At 37.6% G+C, this 14,716-nt stretch overlaps 1 protein-coding gene across 1 annotated transcript in view; it reads left to right on the forward strand.

Moving 5' to 3' along the window:
• The window catches only part of LOC126252635 (uncharacterized), a 204,952-nt gene that overhangs the window by 153,898 nt on the left and 36,338 nt on the right, over window positions 1-14,716 (forward strand).

A 14,716-nucleotide genomic window follows, 5' to 3' on the forward strand; every position in this document is an offset into this window, starting at 1 on the left:
TGTCATTGTGCGTGCAGAATTCTACAGTCATCCATTGTAAAAGCATTCGAATACTTGAAGTCAGAATTGGCGGCTAATGTCAATCTTCAAAACCACAAACTCCTAAACTGTGAATAGGCACAGTTAAAAGTGAAAAACTGTTCATAACTGTAGGGACTGTTAGTTCCTTCCCTGGGGGAAGCATCAGAGAGAGTGAGTGTGGGGCCAAAGATAGCATATTGGCAAGCACTATGTTGCTTCAATCCAGAGACGGTTGGAGGACGGAAGAAGGTAAAAAGGATTAAGAGGATAAGAAATTGTACTATTTATTCCATGCCTGTTATTCTATCTTTACCTCTTACCCTGTCTTCCTGCCATCTCTGTACTGAAAAGCTGGCACAGTGTTCCATCTTTGATCTCCTCCATTTTCTGATATAATTTTGTCCTCCTTTGTCCCTGCTTGCCCTCAACAAAGTGATTCCGCATCAGTATGGTGTCTGACTGACTGACATGCCACTCTTTTCAAAACTTCCCCACCCTATCGCTCCTATCCTATGTAAAAATAACTAACAGTTCCTAAGGCTCACATTCTCCTACTTTTATTTGCATCCATGTATATTATTCTTGTCAGCAACTTGAATGTGTGAGCTGTTGATCTGATTGTGTGATAGTTCTCATGCCTAGCCAGGGCAAATACATTGAAGACCAGTGGAAAAATGCACCTGTCGGAGCACAAAAAAATGCATATATGTTTCTGTTTATTTAAAAGACTCAGGCTGAAAAGGGGGTGGCGGTACCAGCTGCCTCATTCTACCTCCCTCAGCACCTTTAAAAATTCTCCTGAAAATTTTTGCATGCAAACACATTCACCCTTTTTTTAAATGCATCTTAATGCAAACTCCCACAAGTTACCCTAGCTTTAACACACTCACACCCACTAGTCACATCACTGTAAGTCACTCGTACTCATCCACTCCCAGTTGCCCTTTATCACTCACTCATTCATCCCAACTCATTGTTATTATCTCTCTCTCTCTCTCTCTCTCTCTCTCTCTCTCTCTCCTCATTGTCATTGTCATGTACTCTTGTATCTCTCACCATGTCTCCTTCACTCTTTGTGTACAACAACAACACACTATCTTCCAGTATGTATTACTTTTCTGTCTCTTTCCCACTGCCAATGCCTACTTCTCTCTCAGCATAAAAAAGCACAAGTATGTTTGCATTCCAAATATCTTGTAAAATTTTTTGGAGGTGCTGAGGGCGGTAGAATGAGGCAGCTGGTACCCCACGTTTCAATCAGAATCTTGTAAAGAAAAGGAAACTTTCATTTTTTGTGCTGCGATAGGAGCATTTTTCTGCTGGTTCCCTTCTTTTACCTGCTGCAACAGGGCATGTAACTCATATAAAAAGAAATGTATTGCTCAGTAAAATTTAGGTAGTTTACTTATGTGAAACTGGAATAACACAAAACTAATTTTACTCCTCATATCAGATTTTACGTGTAAAACAATTTTGCATGCCCTCCAGTAATACAACTTGGGGTTCCCAGATGATAAAGGACACACTCTACAGCATATTTATCCATGCTGTGTTCTTTGTAAACTACTTTTTACGGGCACAAGTTGGGTAAACTTTGAACTTTTGTATCTAGGAAATGGATAAAGGGATTAAGAAAAATTTCAAGGCTGTTTCAGATCACGACCTCAGGAATACAATGTAAAAATTACAGCTGTTTGCTGTGCATAACTGTCTTGGAAGTGAAAATTGGTAAAAAAAACCTTTTTGTTGGGCATTGCCAAGGAACTGTCTAGGAACTGATGGTGCCTCCTAAGACCCACTAAGCCCACTATATACCACATCAGATGCAAAATGAACAACTGAACTGCTCCATTTGCCTAAGCAGGAGGAAGTGTGTAATATTCATACCTTGACCCTGTGCTGTGGGGCTAAGGCAGTCGTGCTGCTGGGTATACAAACAGTCCGTAGCCCGAGGGCTATCGAAAACACTTCACCCTACCTTTTTATCACTAGTAGAACCCGATGTATGAGCAAGCACTGGAAAATCCTGTTTTTTGTGTGTGGCATTTTGAAACACATTAGGTACACTTGCTGTCACATGCATTCCGATAGTGTGGATGATATTTTTCCAAAAGTACCGTGGTATGTCTCCTGTCTCAAATATTTTAGCCATTTCATTGTCACTTTCCCCAATAATTCTGATGGACTGTTATCCATGCCTCTGTCTTATTTCATCACAAATCTTCCAAGGCTCTGTTAAACTGTGGTTCTAATACTGGATCTCCTATGTCTTCCATATTGGCTTTTATTTATCCCTTTATCATGTCATCAGCCAAGTGTTTCCCCTCATAGAGGCCATCAGGTTACATCTGCTTTTAATTTTACATGAGGTTGTTTCGATTTTTCTATATGGTAAGCCAGTCCATTTGATGACTATTTCTTTTTCGATATCTTCACATTTTTCCTACAGCCTTTTCACCTTGTCTTCCATGCACTTCCTATTTATTTCATTCTTAAGTGAATTATGTTGCTGTATTCGTGTCTTCTCCTGACCATTTCTGGACTATCCTCTGTCGTCAAACAGTTGAAATATTTCTTCTGTTACTCGAGGTTCCGTCAGCGTCAACCTCTTTGCATCTACGTTTGTAAGTCCAACTTATTTGACTGCCCTATTTAGAAATGTCCATTCCTCTTCACCAAAAATTCCTACTATAGTATTAATCATCATATTATCAACTGCCTTCAAGAACTTCAAATATATCTAGTTGTTCATCAGTATTTCAGTGTTTAGTAAATGGCCTTGCTCCAGTAGTAACACCGGTCCCCATGAGAGTGCGGAAGTTACGTGCTGTTGGGCTCAGCTAGCACTCGGATGGGTCACAGTCTGGGTGTGCCGAGTGCTGTTGGTGAGTGGGGTATGCTCACTTTCAATAACTACCCGATTACCCGATTGAGAAGTAGCGTCACTGGTCACGGAAACTGAAAATGGCTGGGAGAGTGGTGTGCTGACCGTGTGCCCTTCTGTATCCATATCTGGTGATGCCTAAGGACTGAGGATGACACGGTGGTCGGTCAGCACCATTGGGTCATTGAGACCTGTTTGGATAGTGGTTGTTCATCTTTATTTCAGTATTCCATTTCCACCCATATCTTCTGAATGATTTTCATAAACTTTAATCTACTGCTCATCATTGCTAAATTGTCATCCAAGATTATATCTGCTCCTGAGTACTTCATACAATCCAGTATCTGATTTCAAAATCTGCCCTATGTGACATAATCTTATTGGAATCTCCCTGTGTCTTTGGACCTACTCCAAGTATACCTCCTCCTCTTGTGATTTTTGAACAATGTTTTCACTGTTGCAAACTGAAATTTTTTGCAGTACTGAGTTAGTCTTTCTCCTCTCTTGTTCCTCGTAGTAAGCTCATATTCTTCCATAACTCTGTATCTTATGTTCTTTCCACTAAAATACATTCTAGTCCTCTGTGATTATTAGATTCCAATCTACCTTTGCATACCAAATTACACTTTCAATAATTTATTTCTCTATCTCTCTATCTTCTGCTTGTGATGCCAACTATAATTGTTGGTGTTTCGTTTGATGTTGAATCTGATGAAAATGTCCCTAACACTGCATTCCTCCCAGTAACTGACTTTCTGCTCTAACTTACCATTCATGATAAAGCCAACTCTATTTTCTTATGGGGTTGATATTACCCTATAGTTGTCTGGTTGTCCGACCAGAAATCATATATTCTTTCCTTTCCATTTAATTTCACTGACCCCCCCCCCCTCTCCCCCTTTTAGGTACATTGCGTTAAGCCTTTGCATCACTCTCTTCAGATTTTGTAGCTCTCCTTTCATACCACTTGACTTAGTTTCAGTCTAACCACCTGTTTGTGTTTTAGAATGGTGTGTCCCCACCTGTAAATCACCCTGCATCATATGTGTAGTTGTTGTCAATCCAAAAATTGATTTGATACAGCTTTCCATGTTGGTCTATCCTGAGCAAGTGTTTTTATCTGTGCATAACTACAACAACATAAGCACCTTCAAATTGTTTTCTGTTTTCAACCATTGATCTTATTCTGTAGTGCAGGTATCTCTAAGATTTTTGCACTCCATGTAAGAAATAGTACTTTGGGCAAAATGGAACGGAGCACTGGGACGTCATTTAAAGGAGAACCAACATCGGCTTTAAAAACATTAAAGGTGTCATTTCCATTTTGCATTTTGATAATGAAGTTATAGCGGTGGACATTTTAGAAGAAACTGAACAATATTTGAGTGGTCAGCTAGATACAGAACTTAGAATAAATAAGCAGATTTTGAGAAGTCATAGGTGGTTCTTTGATTTTTTTTTTTTCCAGTGATTTATTTGTGAGTAGGAAAAAACAATAATGAAGAGTCCCCATTCAGCTACTCTTTCTTTCAACTTTCACTATGTTTATTGAATTCTTAATGACCCCATGTAATTTTATTAGTGAACAGTTTTTCTTAAGTCATCATTAGAAACATGAAGATGACGTTTAACAGTAGGTTTGTTTTATGAAACCTGCTCTACTGCATTGTGTTTTACTGTTGGCTTTCTAGCACAACTGTGCTGGTAAAAATGAAATAATTATTTTGTTTTATTGAGAAAAATTGTTTTAATTAACTGTGTGTCAGACGTGATGTCCTCTGCTGAAATTACGAGCAAATTGTACCAGATGTGGTTCATTATGAACTATCAAGAATGGGGTTCCACAAGGGTCAGTCTTGGGTCCTTTGTTGTTCTTATTATATATTAATGACTTGCCATTCTTTATTCATGAAGAGGCAAAGTTAGTTCTCTTTGCTGATGATACAAGTATAGTAATCACACCTGACAAACAAGAATTAACTGATGAAATTGTCAATACTGTCTTTCAGAAAATTACTAAGTGGTTCCTTGTAAACGGACTCTCACTGAATTTTGATAAGACGCAGTACATACAGTTCCGTACAGTGAATGGTATGACGCCATTAATAAATATAGACCTTAATCAGAAGCATATAGTTAAGGTAGAATATTCCAAATTTTTAGGTGTGTCCATTGATGAGAGATTAAATTGGAAGAAACACATTGATGATCTGCTGAAACGTTTGAGTTCAGCTACTTATGCAATAAGGGTCATTGCAAATTTTGGTGATAAACATCTTAGTAAATTAGCTTACTACGCCTATTTTCACTCATTGCTTTCATATGGCATCATATTTTGGGGTAATTCATCACTGAGGAATAAAGTATTTATTGCACAAAAGCGTGTAATCAGAATAATAGCTGGAGTCAACCCAAGATCATCCTGCAGACATTTATTTAAGGATCTAGGGATATTCACAGTAGCTTCTCAGTATATATGCTCTCTTATGAAATTTGTTATTAACAACCAAACCCAATTCAAAAGTAATAGCAGTGTGCATAACTGCAATACTAGGAGAAAGGATGATCTTCACTATTCAAGATTAAATCTAACTTTGGCACAGAAAGGGGTGAATTATACTGGCACTAAAGTCTTTGGTCACTTACCAAATAGTATCAAAAGTCTGACAGATAACCAACAAGTATTTAAGAAGAAATTAAAAGAATTTCTGAATGACAACTCCTTCTACTCCATAGAGGAATTTTTAGATATAAATTAAGGAAAAAAAATATTAATAAAATAAAGAAAAACAAAAAAACACAAAAAATAAAGTTGTTATATTAACTTAAGTATGTTGTTAAATTAACCTAATTATGTCATGTATTGGAAAATTCGACTCGTTCCACATCATTACGAAATATCGTATTCATGATCCATGGAACTTGTATTAATCTAATCTAATCTGATCTCATAAAGGGAATGTATTGTACTATTATACTGGTTCTACAACTTACCTTGCATATTAGTGCTGATTGAGCATGTATTATCATTTTATAGTGCTGCCTTGTAGCATACGGGATTACCTTATCAAAATAAATGTTGCAAAAGTAGTCATAACGCATCCGTTTAATATATAAGTACACACATGAGACACAATAAAAAATAGAAAGAAGAGTAACCATACTAGGATGTCATACCACTATCCAATCGGAGTATAGGGTTTGGATTGGAGTGCATGGCTAGTATTTTTGATCAGTGGAAAGATTATATTATAAGGGGAAAAGTGCTTTATTGACATTATGTTTCAACTACAGTTAAAAAAAAAAGTTATATAAGGCATGCCGTCATTTCATCCATGGTATTAAATTTTCAGTTTTGTTATTTCTTTGAACATAATTTGTCAATTGACAATAATTGTGTATACTAACATAGTGCAGGATTCTGTTCTATATTTTTTTTTTTTTTTTGTAGGCAGTTTCATTTTAAAATTCATTTTAGCTTATATTTTGCTCTGTACTGAAGAAACTGAAAAACAGGTGAGCCACTGTTGTAAAATTACGTATTATTGTTGTGTGTTGGTGCAGTATTTGTACATGTCTTTCTGTTTTCTTCTTTCCTCAAGCCTTCATTTGCATTTTACATTGTAGTGTCAGTCATATTGTCAGTGTCATAAGTTCTCCATGTGTATCTTCTTTATTTCTTTCTTTCTCTGTCTTGTTTAGTACATGGCTTTTAGCGGATATGTGATTCACAGGAACACATTTTATGCAGAACATTTCCTTCAATGCATAAATTCTTGATTTTTTTTCCTTCATAGGGACATAAGTCATATAGAACTTTCTGAAAGAAATTTCTGCAATTTGACTGTAAATTACTATTCATTTATGTCCATAATCATGATTTTGACTTTATAGAGTAGGTTTAATGATGAATAAGAAATGCATGCAAGCTACTATGAACAGCATAGTTAATACATTACCATAGCCAAGATAGACACTAAGCCAACACCCACCACAATAGTACAAATTTAATGCCAACTAGTTCTGCAAATGAAGAAATTGGAGAAATGTATGATGAGATAAAATAAATTATTCAGATAATTAATGGAAATTGAAAGTCTGTGATAAGGGAAGGCAAAGGTAGAGAACAAAAAATAGAAGAATTTTGCACAGAACACAATTTAATCATCGTTAACACTCAGTGTAACAATAATAGGTTTAGACATGGAAGAGGCCTGGAGACGTGGGAAGGTTCTGAATTGATTATGTAATGGTAAGACAGAGAATTTAAACTGTGAAACATTTCCAGGGGCAAATATGAATTCTGACCACAATTTATTGGGTATGAACTGTGGATTAAAACTAAAGAAATTAAAACAAAAGTAGGAAATTAAGGAGATAGAGAGCATGGATAAGTTGAAAGACCTAGTGGTTGTTGAGAGTTTCAGAGGGAGAATTCGGTAATGATTAACTGAAACAGGAAAAAGAAATACAGTACAAAACGAATGCTTAGCTTTGAGAGATCAAATAGTGAAGGAAGCAGAGATCAATTAGGAAAAAGAAAATGCCCATTGGAAATCCTTCGATATCACGGTTGATGAGAGGAGAAAGTATAAAAGTGCTTCAAATGAAGTAAACGAAAGGTAATGCAAACGTGTGAAAAATGAGATTGACAGGAAGTGTAAAATGGCTAAACAGGAATGGCTGGAGGACAAATGTAAGGGTATAGAAGCATATCTCACTAGGGCAGAGATAGATGATGCCTACATGAAAATTAAAGAGGCCTTTGTAGAAAAGAGAAGCAGCTGTATGAATATCAATAGCTCAAGTGGAAAACCAGTACCAAACAATGAAGGGAAAGCTGAAATGTCAAACGAGTATATAGAGTGTCTATATAGGGGAGATGAACTTGAGGGCAATATTATGGAAGTGGAAGAGGCTGTAGATGAAGAATTTAATGGAGCACTGAAAGTCCTAAGTAGAAACAACGCCCCGTGAGGAGACAACATTGCGTTAGAACTACTGAGAGCGTTGGGAGAGCCAGCCATGACCAAACTCTTCCATCTGGTGAGCAATATGTATGAGACAGGCGATATAGCCTCAGACTTAAAGAAGAACGTAGTAATTAGTTTCAAAGAAAGCAGATGCTGGCATATGTGAATATTAATGAACTGTCATGGTTCAAAGCACTATCACAACTTCTTTACAGAAGAATGGAAAAACTGGTACAGCCCACCTCTGGGGAGATCTGTTTGGATTCTAGAGCAGTGTAGGAACATGCGAGGCAATACTAACTCTACTACTTACAAGAGAAGTTAAGGGAAGGCAAAACCTATATTTATAGCACTTGTAGATTTAGAAAGAGCTTATGACAATATTGACAGACACACACTCTGTGAAATTCTGAAGGTAGCAGGGGTAAAATACAAGGAACAAAAAGCTTTTTACAACTTGTGGAGAAACCAGACGGCGATTATAGTGCGTTGAGAGGTATGAAAGGGAGGTGGTGGTTGAGAAGGGAGTGAGACAGGGTTGTAGCCTGTTCCCAATATTATTCAATCAGTACATTGAGCAAGCAGTACAGGAAACCACCGAAAAATTTGGAGTGGGAAGAAATAAAAACTTTTTTGAGGTTTGTCAACGTCATGTAATTCTATTAGACACCAAAAGACTTGGAAGAGCAGTTGAATGGAATGGACAGTGTCTTGAAAGAAGGATATAACATTAAAAAAAATAATAAAAAAATAAAATTAAGGATAATGAAATGTTGTTGAATTAAATTGGGTGATGCTGATGGAATTAGATAGGAAAATGGGACACTTAAAGTAGTAGATAAATTTTGCTATGTGGGCAGAAAAATAACTGATGATGGCTGAAGTAGAGAAAATATAAAATGTAGACTAGGAATGGCAAGAAAAGCATTTCTGAAGTAGAGAAATTTGTTAACATCGAATATAGATTTAAGTGTTAGGAAATCTTTTCTGAATGTATTTGTTTGCAGTGAAGCCATATATGAAAATGAAACATGGATGATAAATGGTTTAGACAAGGAGAGAATAGAGGCCCCTTTTGAAATGTGATGCTACAGGAGGATGGTGAAGATAAGCTAGGGGTTGGCATGACTAATGAGGGGAGTGCTGAATCGAATTGAGGAGACACATAGGACACTTTGAGACATCAAAGGTTTACAAATGTAGTTTTTTTTTGTGTGTGTGTGTGGGGGGGGGGGGGGAGGGGGGACGACTAAAATTGTAGAGGGACATATAGAGATGAATACAGTAAGCTGATTCAGAAAGACATTGGTTGCAGTAGTTATTTGGATATGAAGAGGCTTGCACAGGATAGAGTAGCATGGAGGGCTGCATGAAACAAATCTCTGGACTGAAGACCACAACAAGAACAGACATCCTCAAGTGAAAATTAATAAAACATACAAATCATTAAGTGCAGGGAGTAATGTTGGGTACAAAATGTTATTGCATATTTGAGAACATTACTTAGGTCACAATGTCCAAAATGTCTAAATAACATTGTCAAAGTAACATGTATATGATCTCATAAACCAGTTGTATTGCAGAATATGCTTACATATCAAAGATATATAATTTTTCTGGTATAGTGCACAGCAAATAAACTTGAACGAACTGTAATTTGTATTTGACAGCCAATAAATTATTGTGACCTGCATTCTTCATTTGTCAAAACAGCAGCAGAGATCATTACAAAGGGACACCGTTGTGTGAGCCATGTGGTCTTTGGATTGCCAAAGGCGTTATCAGGAAATGGGAACGTGATTCTTTATTTGGCTAAGTGGTTTACATATCATTATAATACATGCTCATAAAGCCTCTTACAGAAGTATAATGCAGTACTCAATTCTCAAAGAGTAAATATAACCATTTTTACATGCCCAACAAAATGTGGTACCAGTATAACTGCAGAGGTATGTGATATTATAAAATCACAATCTTCTGAACCATGGTGACTTGCATAAGCAAGAGCATACACGTGGCAATGTGCACTCCCTTGTGAAATAGCAGGCACCCACAAAATCCTGAACCAGAGCACACTCAACAATTCTTCCTATATATTTCCAAGAAAGACATCACCTGTAATATACTAGATAAAACTCAACTGTATAGTAGATAGTAGACTGAAGATGGGGGGGGGGGGGGGGGGTTGTAGGGGAAGAAGGCAGATGGGAGGTAGTAAACAAAAGATGGTATAACATTATGTATGGGAGTGGGAGGGGAGGAGGACTGAAGGAGGTAAAGGTGATGTAGAGGAGGTATAGAGCAGATGCGAGGTTGTAAGGAAGGTGGAAGGGGAAGATCAGTTTGCATTCCAGAGAAATGTAGAAACGCGAGGAAATACAGACCCTACCACTTACCTTAGAAGATAGGTTAAAGAAAGGCCAACCTACATTTATAACATTTGTAGACTTGGCAAAGGCTTTCGACAATGCTGACTGTAATATTCTGTTTTAAATTCTGATGGTAGCAGGAGTAAAATACAGGGAGTGAAGGGCTATTTACAACTTGTGCACAAACCAGACAGCAGTTACAAAGCAAAACGGGGATGAAGGAATGTAGTTAAAGTATATCAGGTGATACTCAGGGAATCAGATTAGAAAACGATACATTTATATTAGTAGATACGTTTTGCTATTTGGGAAGCAAAGTAACCGACAATGGCTGAAGTATAGAATGTAGATTGCCAATGGAAAGAAAAGCATTGTTGAAGAAGAGAAATTTCTTAACTTCAAATTCAGGTTCAAGTGTAAGGAAGTCTTTCCTGAAGGTATTTGTCTGGAGTGTAGCCTTGTACAGAAGTGATACGTGGATGATAGACCACACAGAAAGAGAACAGAATCTTTCAAAATGTGGTGCCACCGAATAATGGTGAAGATTAGATGGGCAGATCACTTACCTAATGAAAAGGTACTGAATAGAATTGGGGAGACAAGAAATTTGCGGCACATCTTGACCAAAAGGGGGGTTGGTTGAAATAACACATTATGAGACATCAAGGGATCACCAGTTTAGTATTGGAGGGAAGTGTGGGAGATAAAAGTTGTAAAAGGAGACCAAGAGATGAATACACTAAGCAGATTCAGAAAGATGTAGGTTGTAGTAGTTTTCGGAGATGGATTAGTTTGCGTAGGACGGAGTAGCATGGAAAAATGCATGAAACCAGTCTTCTGGCTGAAGTCCACAAAAAGAGCAACAAAATAAGAACCACATAAAAATTTGTTAGAAATATAATACAACTGGATATAGAAAAAACGTCTACTCACCAAGCAGTGACAGGAGAAAACACGCACAAAAGTTGAGGAAATGTGCAAACTTTTGGAGTCGATGACACACACACACACACACACACACACACACACACACACACACACACACACACACACACACAGAGAGAGAGAGAGAGAGAGAGAGAGAGAGAGAGAGAGAGAGAGAGAGAGAGAGACACTCGCGCTGCCATGTGGGTTTTCACATCTTGTAGACTTTCAGGACGTTTCTCCTGAATAGCCTGTTGTAGGTGTTTTCAGGAAACTACTATAGTTGTACAATTCGTTAACAGTTTGTCCATGTTGGACAAAATGGTACAAATCAACTAATGTCACAGGCTTTGATGACGATTAACTTGACAGGAGGGTGGATTGTGACAAAATTTCTGCCTGAATGTGAACCTGGCTGACACCATTCCACATACTGACGTTTCATTTATGGCTCATAGGCTCTGGCCCAAAATTCATCTATGGTGATGATTCTCCCAAGCATATTCTCTCTCTCTCTCCTCCTTGTAATGCTCTAGACACGCACAAGAAGTTTCCCACTTCACTTACTGCTCGAGACACACACTCTGCAGCAGCTTTATGCATGCGTAGCTCATTGTGTAAGATCCTGTAGATTGATGTCTTCTAAATAGTAGTATGACACTGTAATTTCTGCAGCATACCTCGTCTATCATTCTCCAAGCATTGGGCAATCTGCGCAGCAGCTCTGTCCGTACGCACACTGACTGGCCGCCTGGATCAGTGCATGTTGGTCGTGCAGTTGTGCCTTGCCTGAATGCATCTGCTGAGCAGCCATTCAGTACGATAGAGCAGCATTTCCTACCACTTCTACAACCTCCTCATGGTATTGTTGTGCATTCCTTCCATGGTGGCTGGTTGGGTGATTTTCTCCACTCGGGGACTGGGTTTTTGTGTTGTCCTCATCATCATTCGGGTAGTGGTGAGACGAAGTGGAAAGATTGGAACTTGTACAGGTGCTGATGACTACGATGTTGAGTGCCCCACAAACAACCACCACCACCACCACCACCACCACCACCACCACCACCACCACCATCATCCTTCCATGGTGAACCTTATGTAAGACCAGTGTTCAAGTCAGGTAACATGTGTCCTGAATGGCTGCTTGACTCACGCTTTGGTCTCTCATCATGCTCCATTCTCCTGGAAAGGACTGTCATCTAGCATCATGTCACATTACTGTGGATTCTTGGGGAGACTCCTGTTTGTAATATACTATTGCATACTGTGGCAATTTATGGTAAAACATGTTTGCAATGACAAACTTCTTTTTGTCTTTTTTCTCATGTTATATCTTCAGGGCAGTTTGTGTGTTAATCCATGTCCCCACCCATAATGTTTACATATGAACTAGCCTTCCATTTGCATATTCACAGTTTTGTAATTTGTTACCATTTTGGAGACAAAAAATAGTTTCCATGATTTTTGCAATGACTCTTCTATTTGTCATAGACTGCCTTTTGGTTTAGCTGTAAAGTATGTGCCTGGAAACTGAAAGGTCATGATATCGAATCTGTCAGATCATGGATTTTTCAGTCTTTGCTTTAATGTAGCCCTCACCTCTCAACGATATGAGGAGTCAGCAGAAATGACACTTGGTTTGGCTTCCCTATTAAACTGTAGGCCACCTTTTCCCAGTTGGATAACTGGGGTAGGTTAGGGACACCAAAGTCTCCGATGCAACATCCAAGTGAAAGATCTGCACTGGGCCATTGAGCCACACAAAATTATTATTATAGTCTGAATGTTGATTTATCTCACCCTATTTTGATAATTTATATTTGTGCATTGATTGTGGTTTTATAGATAAGTAGATACAGGTTCAACAGACTTGTGCATCATACTCCATGTCTTCAGTTTCTGCAAGGGAAGTGTGTGGTTGATCAGGTTCGGAAGCTTTTATTAGGTCTAAAAATGTACCTACAGTAAGCTTCACTTCATCTAGATAGCTATGGACTAGGTGCAAAAATTCTTCAAAAGCTGTTGTGGTATGATCTTTTTGAAATCCGTGTTGGGTTTCTGCAAGGAGATTGTTTTTATTGACAATCATGGTATGCTTTGCCAGGATTACTGATTCAATATTGGTCAGTAGTTTGATGCTTCCTCCTTTGATCCTTTTCTATGTACTGATCTGACAATGCTTCTTTTCAGTGTATTAGGAAACATGTCCTCTTCAGGGTTACAGTTGATGAGATATGTAATTGATTTAACCACAACATTTGTGTATTTTTTTTCATTATTGTGCTGAAAAGATCGTCCCAACCCCTCAAGTGTTTGTTTTTTAGCTACAAAATTATGTTGCTTATCTGTCGTTCATTTACTATGCCAAATTCAAAGCCCGTATGTGTTGTGCAACAGTGTATTGGAATGTGGAGTATATCTACATCTGGAATTGTGGTGCAGTTGGAAAGAGGAAATGTTTGTTAAGAATGTTATAGTTTTTCATCCTGTATCAGTTGGTCTTCATGTGTAGTATTTATTGGTTTCTCCTCTGCCTTCAAACCTGTTTCACGGTATTGGTAATGAGGTTCCAAGAGGCACGGCTTTTAAAGTTTGCTGACTGCTATTGCTTCATTGGAGATTTGTTTCCTAAGATTTGGGAGGTCTAATTTGAAACTTTGCTTAACACTGGTATATCTTTCTTTGACAATGTGCAGCCCAGATAACATGTACAGTATATAGAGGTTATGGATATTCTGTCAAAGCTTGACTAATCTAGCTAGTAGTTTTAAATTTTTCGTATTTGACAAGGAGAGCTAAAATACCTCAATGGAATTATTCCCATTTGTTATTTGAGCCTTCTAATTCATGGTCTTGGGATAGTGATCCAAAGCATAAGTACTTTGTTATATATAGAATTCTTAAAATGACATACCAGTATGTTCATTTTACAAGTAGTACAATGTGCAACCTGCTAAAATTGTTAGAAAATTATTAAATGATTTAAGAAATTAGTAACAATGTGACAACAGGTTTATGGGATGAGATATGTTTTGAAAATGACATGTGAAAGTAATGTTCTCACATATATAACAATGTTTCGTTCCTCGTGTTATGCCGTGCACTGTATACTCTGTAGGTTTCATTAATTTTTACTTGAGAACGGTTATAAAGTCAAAATAATAATTGTGTGAACTAAATGAATAGTAATTTACAGTCAAATGGCAGAAGTAAAAAATGCTTGTGCGTGAAGTACTTACGCTTGTTCCTGAAGTAATGCAGTAATTACTTGTAATATTATTGCTGTTATATAAAATTGTATTGAGAAATGCAGTTTGAAAATAATTTGACTGTCTCTGAACAAGCTTAGCCTTTATGTACATTATTGATTCATAAATATCTATCCATTTTTCCTTGCATAACAGGGCATTAAAAAGGTTTGTACCTTCATCATTGTGATGTTTGTAAATCACTGCTTTCATCAATACCTTGTATTTACCTTGGCATGGAAATTAGAAAATTTTGTCAGCTTTAAAAACACTCTTACTTCTAGCAAGGAAATAGCA

The sequence above is a fragment of the Schistocerca nitens genome, chromosome 4 (genome assembly GCF_023898315.1).
Source record: "Schistocerca nitens isolate TAMUIC-IGC-003100 chromosome 4, iqSchNite1.1, whole genome shotgun sequence".
Classification (NCBI taxonomy): Eukaryota; Metazoa; Arthropoda; class Insecta; order Orthoptera; family Acrididae; genus Schistocerca; species Schistocerca nitens.